Source organism: Pimephales promelas, chromosome 19, assembly GCF_988280905.1.
Source record: "Pimephales promelas chromosome 19, fPimPro1.hap1.1, whole genome shotgun sequence".
NCBI lineage: Eukaryota > Metazoa > Chordata > Actinopteri > Cypriniformes > Leuciscidae > Pimephales > Pimephales promelas.
In genome coordinates, this window is record NC_142787.1 from 4,431,088 (window position 1) to 4,441,750 (window position 10,663).

General features: G+C 35.1%; 1 long non-coding RNA gene across 2 annotated transcripts; it reads right to left on the reverse strand.

The window, feature by feature from the left end:
- Positions 1-3,690: 3,690 nt before the first annotated feature.
- LOC148970708 (uncharacterized) lies at positions 3,691-7,173 on the reverse strand. Of its 2 annotated transcripts, XR_016147726.1 has the most exons (5): positions 7,013-7,173; positions 6,523-6,616; positions 5,929-6,077; positions 5,396-5,488; positions 3,691-4,629 (listed from the first exon to the last, which is right to left on the reverse strand). It is a non-coding gene; the product is annotated as an uncharacterized LOC148970708 (long non-coding RNA). The 2 variants fall into 2 exon arrangements; XR_016147727.1 differs by lacking the exon at positions 6,523-6,616 and having other exon boundaries at positions 3,692-4,629; positions 7,013-7,169.
- Positions 7,174-10,663: the final 3,490 nt, after the last annotated feature.

A 10,663-nucleotide genomic window follows, 5' to 3' on the forward strand; every position in this document is an offset into this window, starting at 1 on the left:
ACAGTAAAAAAAAACATGGGCATGGGTTTGAAATACTCTCCTTCTGTACTAATTTATTTGACGTCAAGACCTTTCTCTGTGTGCTTGTGTACACAATGTACAGAAGACCCCGCATTTACCAGATATGTCATAATATAAGTTATCTAAAATCCAGAGAAACACAAGCACTGTATGTGTAAGGGTATGTGCTAGCAACATGCACTGCGTAAACTAAGTGTCTGGCCTAAGTTATTGAGCCTTTACTCCTTTTAATATATAAATATATTGTTTTATGAAATACAGTGTTGCTCTGGCCTCTATTTATTGCAGGTAGCTTTTGATGAATGTGAAGTGAAGTGAATAGCATCCTCTTCAGGGAAGCAAGTCCCAGGGCAATGTTTTCTTGGCTATGCAAGAGAACTCAATTAGAGGACATTAAAATGGTAAGAGCTCCCGCCTCATGAAAAGGTCAACAGTTAGACCTTGGCAAAATGTCAGCCTTGTGTAACTAACGCAGGCCAGAAGATCCTTGGCCTGAACAAGCGAAGAGTTCATGAGACATCTCTCTCATTTGTTCACCTGTCTAACAGGGAATTATTGGATGTTATAAATGATAGCTGTATGATTTCAGAGCAACATAGGAGTGATTGACAAATTAAATGTGTTAATGGTGAAGTCTGGGCCTCCAAACATGTAGAAAGAAATGTACATATAATATACATTCTCCTAAAGGATGATTAGGAACACCTGTTCAATTTCTCATTAATGTAAATTTCTAATCAACCAATCACATGACAGTTTCTTCAATGCATTTAGGGGTGTGGTCCTGGTCAAGACAATCTCCTGAACTCCAAACTGAATGTCAGGATGGGAAAGAAAGGTGATTTGAGCAATTTTGAGCGTGGCATGGTTGTTGGTGCCAGACGGGCCGGTCTGAGTATTTCACAATCTGCTCAGTTACTGGGATTTTCACACTCAACCATTTCTAGGGTTTACAAAGAATGGTGTGAAAAGGGAAAAACATCCAGTATGTGGCAGTCCTGTGGGCGAAAATGCCTTGTTGATGCTAGAGGTCAGAGGAAAATGGGCCGACTGATTCAAGCTGATAGAAGAGCAACTTTGACTGAAATAACCACTTGTTACAACCGAGGTATGCAGCAAAGCATTCGTGAAGCCACAACATGCTCAACCTTGAGGCGGATGGGCTACAACAGCAGAAGACCTCACCGGGTACCACTCATCTACACTACAAATAGGAAAAAGAGGCTACAATTTACAAGAGCTCACCAAAATTGGACAGTTGAAGACTGGAAAAATGTCGCCTGGTCTGATGAGTCTCGATTTCTGTTGAGACATTCAGATGGTAGAGTCAGAATTTGGCGTAAACAGAATGAGAGCATGGATCCATCATGCCTTGTTACCACTGTGCAGGCTGGTGGTGGTGGTGTAATGGTGTGGGGGATGTTTTCTTGGCACACTTTAGGCCCCTTAGTGCCAATTGGGCATCGGTTAAATGCCACGGCCTACCTGAGCATTGTTTCTGACCATGCCCATCCCTTTATGGCCACCTTTACCCATCCTCTGATGGCTACTTCCAGCAGGATAATGCATCATGTCATAAAGCTTGAATAATTTCAAATTGGTTTCTTGAACATGACAATGAGCTCACTGTACTAAAATGGCCCCCACAGTCACCAGATCTCAACCCAATAGTGCATCCCACAAATCTCCATCAACTGCAAGATACTATCCTATCAATATGGCCCAACATTTCTAAAGAATGCTTTCAGCACCTTGGTGAATCAATGCCACAAAGAATTAAGGCAGTTCTGAAGGCGAAAGGGGGTCAAACAGTATTAGTATGGTGTTCCTAATAATCCTTTAGGTGAGTGTATAGTAGCAATGAGTAGTACAACATTTTACCTGATTTGACTGCATGACAATCCAATACAAAAAAAAAAAAAAAATACTATGAAAAGTCTTTTGCACCCTGTATAACCCTGTAATATTGAGGTCAGGCTTAACAAATCCTTTCGCCATGGCACATGGTGTGGGATTAAGGCTATTGTTGATGCAGTCGGAGCAGTTGCACTTTTCATGCCGTATCAGCAGAGCAGCTCAGTGTGTTTGATATAACACAACCACAGCTGACCTTTGCAATCTATTAAACAGAAGCCTGTTCAGCTCAGTAAATGTTAGGCTATTGGTGCAATTTTCTGTATTAAGTCTGAAGTCAACTTTGAATTCGAAAACATGCTCGGGTTGAATACATAGTTATCTGCGATTACTTTTGAGAAAGCCTTACAAAAAAAGCACTGTGACCCCTGATTGTGGTGTATGCTTTGTGTTTGTTTGGTTAATGTTTTTTGCATAAATGTTTTGTTTTTCAATGTTTGGTTAAATATGAGTTTGGTAACTTTTTCTACTCTATGGTGCACATTAGGCCTATTTGTATTTCTTTATTTTCTTTATTCAGAATTTACAGCAACTATATTAGTTTATATGCCCATTTTTCAAAATGTAACATAGAATTACAAACCATAGTGCTACTTTAATAGATAATATTTTTTCCAATGAACTCGAAAGTAATACAGTCAGCGGACTAATGATAAATGATATTAGTGATCACCTTCCAGTTTTTGTGTTACATAAAAATGCTCATCAAAAAAATGAAGAGGAAACCATGTATTGGTCTAGAAGGGTAAATTGAAGCATTTAGAAAGGAACTATTAATGCAAGATTGGAGTTTTATATACAGAGAGAATGACACTAATAAGGCATATGATGAGTTTGTACGAGTATTTCAAAAAGTATATGATAAAAATTGTCCAATAAAAAAAATATTGTAAAAATAGAAAGGGCAGAGAAAACCCATGGATGTCAAAAGGATTGCTGAATGCATGCAAGAAAAAAAATTCACTTTACACATTTTTTTAAAGTATCGAACAAAAGAAGCGGAGGTTAAATATAAGAAATATAAAAACAAATTGACAGGCATTATTAGAAAATGTAAACAGGATTATTACAATAAATTGTTAGATAGTAATAAGAATAATACTAAAGGTTTATGGAACATTTTATATAGTTTAATAACAAACAAATCTAGAATAAACAACTATCCACAATATTTTAGAGAAGAGGATGACATTATCAATAATAAGAACACAATAGTCAATAAATTTAATAAATTCTTTGTAGATGTTGGCCCGAATCTTGCTGCAAAAATTGCAAATGTTGAGTCCTATAATTGTGAGCTAATAGACACAAATCCCAAGACATTGTTTCTTAATCCTGTTGAGGAAAATGAGATATTGGACATTGTTGGAAGGTGTAAAAATAAAATCTCGACAGACCTCTATGATATGGATATGAAGACCTTAAAAGGTGTTATTGAAAGTATCTGTAAGCCGTTAACATACACTGAAAAACCTAATAAGTTGATTTAACTCAATTGATTTGAGTAAACTCGTTCCCTCAATTTAATTGAGTAATGGGGTCTCCCAAAACTTGCATATTTAAGTTTACTTAACTTGGTAGTTATGTAGACTTGACTTAAATTGTTTAGTTCACCAAACTTGACGATTATTTAATACACTTAAACAATAAAGTTCACTTAACTTAGTGTTAATATCAATTGTACTTGTATATTTAAGTAAACTCAACATGAAAATGTTACTGTAATATTATTTTAAAATATTAAAGCTATTATTTTTGACTGTAAGCTGTATGCACACTGCACTTACATAAAACAATGAACAACATATTGATCTTTTGAGTCTTTATTGACCAAAATTTCAAATGGAAATGAGTCTCACACTGTACATAACTTTAAATGTGGCAACAGTATCTAACATTAAGTAGTGCAATATCAATTGTACAACTCTGATCACTTACAAAATACACTTAAGTCTCAGATTTTTGTAAATGTACTGAACATTTACACGTAATGTACATTCTTTTAACATTTTACTGGTTTAAGCTTTATGCAATCACAGCAAAATAAGTAAAGCATACTGACCATAGTCACTGTATTTGACTAAATATTTGCACAATATTACAGTACAAACTATACTGTAATTGAACACACTGTAGAGGTATTGTTACCAACAATGGTACTGTACTAAACTGACTAATGCACATTAATTATAGAGCATTTCACAATTTAAACCATTTTCCCTCACAAAACATTGTCAGAAATATTAAAGTCTCAAAGTGGCATTTTTTTTTTAAACAAATATTTTCTGGGTCACAAAACTGAAGAGGTAGTAAAAATGGTACCAATACATATATCCTGCAAATCATTTGTAGATTATTCTCAGAGTGGTGTTAAAGTCTCAAAGTGAAGTTTTTTTGTTTTTTTTTTTACAAAAAGCTGGTTTGCCAGAGACTGCAATTTAGGCTTGAGAGAATATTGTCCCATTGACATTAACACACGCTGGATGAAATCAAACGTGTTGCCAAGTGATTTGGGGTAATTCAGTTCAAGTTCGTAGATCAGACCGAAGAGGAGACACATAGCCTGTGGGAGGTCCTGCATTTTATTATTCCAATTGTAGAAGTTAAATACAAGGAATTGGGGGGCTGAAGGTCAGTGTCCTCAAATAAGATGCCCACTGGCACATTAAGGATGGAGTTGCGATGATCAGACACCTAGTGTAAAAACAGACATAAATAGAGTATTACGATCAGGAATCAAATGTTTATAAATTGATGTTTATCAGAACGTGCACTAGATTTATTAAAAACACACATAGCACTAACCTTAATCCCAAATTATATGGACAAGTACGCATTTGACTTTATGAAAATGTACATGTTTCCAGCAAAGACAATACTTTTTTTTTTTAAGTATGCAGTATAAATTACATTTATTAATTTGAAGAACTGGCTACATTTGTATTTTAAAGGAATAGAACTGGCTACTTTGTATTTTAAATTAATAGTTCACCCAAACATGATAATGCACTCAATCTCAGGCCATAGAGTTGTTGTTTTGTTTTTTCATCTGAAAAGATTTGGAGAACTGTAGCATCACATCACTTGCTCCCAAATTGATCCTCTGTAGCGAATGGGTGTTGTAAGTAAGAGTCGAAAGAGCAAACGTGTGGATTAATTGTGGATTATTGTGATGTTTTTATCAGCTGTTTGAACAAGTTTGAGCATCTGTTTGCTAAAGAGGATCAATTTGTGAGCTGGTGATGTAATGCTGAAGTTCTCCAAATCTTTTCAGATGAAGAAACAAACTCTTCTTCATCTTGAATAATCTGAAGGTGAGAACATTTCCTGCAAATTTAATTTTTTCGGGAAACTATTGCTTTAAAATCAACATGATTTTCAAATGCTTGACAAATGCTTAGACTAATGGGAGCACATGTGGTTGTTTTAATGTTAACACGTGAAGAACAGATGCACTTACTAAACATGACTTGAAGAAAGAGTCACCATCATCTCCAAGCATGATAGGTAGTCCTTGAATCACAAGGGTTAGGACCTCCGTTGGCTGGGCTAACTTTGGAGGAAAACACAAAATTCCATTAATGCCAACAACTAATCAATATATTTGAAGAACTTTTGTAAGAATATACGATTAAATGAATGCTCTTAAATATATAGATATAGTTCCCCCAAAATGAAATTTCTGTCATCATTTAGTCGCCCTCAAGTTATTCCAAACCTGTACATTTCTTTGCTCAGTTGAATACAAAGGAAGAATACATTTTGAAGAATGTTTGTAACCAAGCAGTTTTGGGCCAACATTGCAAAAATAACAATACCAATTGTACCCAAAATTGTTCAATTACAAACATTCTTCAAAATATCTTCCTTTGTGTTCAGCGTTAACAAAGAAATGTATACAGGTTTGGAACAACTTGAGGGTGAGTAAAAGTTATCCTTTAAGTTATCTTAAATAAGACAAAACCTTGTTTATTATTATTAACCATTACTAACCTTTATTTGATTCAAAAAGTTAGCCAAGTAACCGTTACTGACCAGGAGTCCCCCTTTTGGCTCAAAAAAGGTCCATGAACCGTGGACTATGTCTATCAAGGTTCTCGTAGAAATCCTGCTTTAGGTTTTTTGCCAGCAATTCTGTTGAACTGGGGAGATAAGAGCAGATCACATAATCACATTAGCGTGCACATTGAAATAATAATTAGGAAACAAATGTAGAGGCTAAGAAATATTTTTAACACGTTAAAGGAATAGACCACTCAAAAGTAAAAATGATCATAGCCTACTCATGCTCAAACAGTTGTGTGCACGGCTTTCTTTGTTCTGCTGAAAACGAAAAGTAAAATTTTTAATGTTTGTAACCAAAAGTTGCTAGTTCGCATTGATTTCTATAGTATTTTCCATATGACTAAATCGCTGTAATTATTGGTGACAAGCGTGACGTTAATTTTACAATCTACGAACTATTCGTTCTAGACTCGTTGCTATAGTAACAAATGTTCTTACAACTTGTGATAGATACTTTACGTTTTACAAGTCAAAATCAGAAATGTATCATGAAAATATTTGCAAGTTACTGGTAAAACTGACCTTTGCCCGGGAAAAATAACCCACATGGTCTGTGCATAGCTGCCATGTTCTTTCTTGCACAGAAAAAAAGATCGTCGAATATGTAGCTATCTCACTAGTAAAATAAGAAAATAAGCAGTTGACATTTCAATAAGCATACTATCACAAAGTGAACACAAAAAAAAATACTGTTAATTAATGTCGAGATTGTCAAAAGATTGACCAGAAAAAAACATCACAAAGTTGACTGGTCTCAAATAACGTTAACGTTAGTTAACTATGTTCTTTTTCCGAGAAATACACGATTACACAATTAAACTAATAAATTAAAGAATCGTTTGATATCGCAGTTATCATATCATCACATAAAACGTGTTGGAAACGTTTGACCAGGAACTAATTAACGTTATGGCTGCGTTCTCTTTTATTAACCGTGCAAGGATTTAAATAAACATATTTCTGAGTTAAAAAGTCATACAAAATAACTTTATATCTTAATAATTGTACTTACCGAGAATGTTACACAAAGAATAACTCCCGTCCCGTCTTCACATTTGAACTGGTGTCAGCAACTGACGAGACGATGCGAAAATCACCAATTTTGTAATCCACCAATCAGCGCATTAGTTCTCTTGTTGCCATGCAGAACTGCTTGCGTGACAAATCGCATCAGAGGAAGATCAGAGAGAGACGTTTTAAAGATGAACTGAACTGAAAAAAATCGACGATGAAAACGTGTTGTTTATGACAATTAAAAGTAAATTACACTAAACATTTTAATAAAAAATATTAATATAGCTTTTTATAAGCAACGCAAAATTGCGCTTGTTAGCGCTGGCAATTTCGATGACGTCACTGGCATGGTAGGACCCGCGGAGCACCATAAACAACAGCTGCAGGTCCTATATACACGGACGAAAATGAGCACTTTTAACGGCATGGATTACGCATTTGAGCCCGCGAGGGACATGCCGGTGGTGTCTGACTACCACCACATGGAGGACGATCAGTTTTAGGCTTCACTTACTGTACAGGATCGTTTGGGGAGAAGTGATTGTGGGCGCGAGCGCTGTGGAGTATGCATACTGCACAGGAGTCGATCTGTTGCAGAGAGGTCAACCTGGAACATTTATTGATCGGCGAAAAATGCATCACCATGCACCGTTCATTTCGGATGCTGTTCGGTGAGAGAAACGTGTTGGAGGAGGCTACGCTGTCTATGGATGTCCGAGCTGAGACGCGAGCGCCCCATCAGTAGCAGGGTATTTTACGAATAGGCGACTAGGCTGGGCTAACTTGTTATACTTTTTTCAGACTGAGAAAACAGCGATTAACAGTGTACTAGATTAACATTAGATTAACAGTGTACTGGCAGTTCACTCTATGGGCGAGGGTGCATTTTCCCATCCTTTACAGTGAACTATACATCAGGGATCTTTTCCCCTCAGCCGAATATCAAGGATTCGTGTAACGTTAACGTGATATGTTGAACTTGTAACTTGTGTAAATAAAACATTTAATGCAGACATTGTCAGACGTTTCATGTACTCATTGACGAAAGTACATATCTCTAGATAGTGTGTCGCTAAAAATTCTGTTTCTTCAGCCATGTCAGCTAGCCTCAGACTGTTTACAAGCTACGGCTGTTCTGCTGGTGCGGGTAGGCAGCGGAGTGGCTTACCATGCCAGTGACGTAATCGAACGTTGAAATCCAACATGGCGGCGCCCGTGTAACGAAAACAACACTTTCAATGTACCATTTTATCCCTTTTAACAAATTATGCCATTTTAAAAATTGTACCAATGATAATTAATAAAATACATCTGTTATGTCACCTTTTTTCAAATTTCAGTTCAGTTCATCTTTAAACCTTTGAAATGAATTTGATTTAACGTTCAACATAATGTGTCGTCGCTGTATTTCTGTTATTTTTTTTATTATTTTTTTTATTGAGACTTGGTTGTTGGCTGATGTGAGGAACTCTTTCATGCATTTTGGCACGTGGCAAATATGTGCACGTGAAATGTATGAAAATTGTGCAACCCCCAGTATTACAAAAGCACTTGAATATGGGTAATAAAGTTTATTTGTCAAGTTTAAAGTATCAGTTCTTTTTTTAAATAAACATCAGTTTATTTCCATTACGATCAATAATTGTAAAATGAAAGCCATTTGTTTACTGGTAAAATAGAATGACACCTTGCACTTGAAAGAAAGCATGAATGAATGTATCATCATTTCACAGTTAAGACATTTTTGAAAATGACCTTTTGTAAGGTTTAATCATTATTTTGAGTTCACAGCACTTGAAATCTTAAGTTTTCGTATTTTGAAGGTAAATAAGTTATTTGAACTTATATTTTTGAGTGACAGAGCCAAAATGCAACATTTTAAGTAATGTTTAGTCAAGTACACTTGATTGTTTAAGTAAAGACAACATTAGGGTTTACAGTGTACATCTGTAACTTGTCGTTGCAAACTGGCCAATTTCCTGAGAGTATGAAAGTAGCAAAAGTGATTCCTATGTTTAAGGCAGGAGAAAAGTATCTCTTTACTAATTACAGGCCTGTTTCCCTTTTATCACAATTTTCAAAAATTTTAGAGGAGGTTTTTAATTCTAGACTTGATAGTTTTATTGAAAAAAATAATTTACTCTCAGACAATCAGTTTGGTTTTAGGAAAAATTGTTCAACTTCATATGCTCTCCTTGATGTAATTGATGAAATAACGAATGCGGTTGATAACAAGAAATATGCAATAGGGTTATTTATTGACCTAAGTAAAGCATTCGACACAATAAATTATGACATATTGATTAATAAATTGGAAAAGTATGGGATTAGAGGGGTAGCATTACAGTGGGTTACCAGTTATTAAAAAAATAGAAAACAATGTGTGACAATAGGAGATCATCAGTCAAGTTGTCAAGAAATTGTGTGTGGCTTACCTCAAGGTTCCATTCTGGGTCCAAAATTATTTAATATGTATATAAACGATATTTGTAAAACATCAAAAATACTGAGATTTATCTTGTTTGCAGACGATACAAATATTTTTGCATCGGGTAATGATTTACAACAACTGTGTCAAATAGTTACCTTGGAACCTAAACATGTTAATATGTGGTTTAAACAAAACAAATTATCACTAAATTTGAGTAAAAGTAAAATGATGATATTTGGCAACAGTAACACTGAGGCTCAGGAAGCAATCCAGATAGAGGGTGTTGTTATAGAGCGGGTGCATGAAATCAAATTTCTTGGAGTTATTATAGATGATAGAATTTCTTGGAACTCTCACATTAAATATATTGCTATTTGCTACTAAAATATCAAGAAGTATTTCTGTAATTGCAAAAGTAAAGCACATTTTAAATATTAAACCACTGCATACGTTATATAATTCTTTGATCTTGCCTTATTTATATTATTGTTCTATGATATGGGGAAACACTTATAAAAGCACACTAAGACCAATAGTAATGTTGCAAAAAAGAGTTATTCGCTTAATCCATAAAGTGGGGTTTTTGGCCCACACAAACCCACTATTTTTAAAATCTAAGATCATGAAGTTTTATGACATTGTTGAGTTCCAATCAGTACAGATGTTATTCAAAGCAAGGCACAAATTATTACCAAGCCAAATACAAAAAAGGTTCCATGAACGTACTGGTTGTTATGAATTACGTGATGAACTAAACTTTAGGACGCAGAAACATTGTACAACTTTGAAAAGTTTTAGCCTTACAGTCAAGGGGGTACAATTATGGAATAATTTGGAGATAGTTATAAAAAGAAGTTCAAACATCAATCTTTTTAAATACAAATATAAACAAAAGATCTTTGCAAAGTATAGAGACGAAGAAATGTTGTCAGTAGGGGTACTTTTACAATGACCAGATTCTTGTTGTCGCTTTGTTGTTTAATCATGACCAGATATTTGTTGTCTTTTTGTTGTTGTTTTGCACTTTGTTCCTTTGAACGATTGTGAAATGTGAAATTGTCTTGTATGAAATTTGGGAGGGGGGCGCTAATAAGCTCTGTTGCTTCGGCTCTCTCCTTTTGAGCTGAATGGTTACAGCTCAAATAAAACAAATAAATAAATAAAATGTAAATTAGAGGTTCATGTCATCAGCATCCTGTTCCTCATTTTCCTCACCCT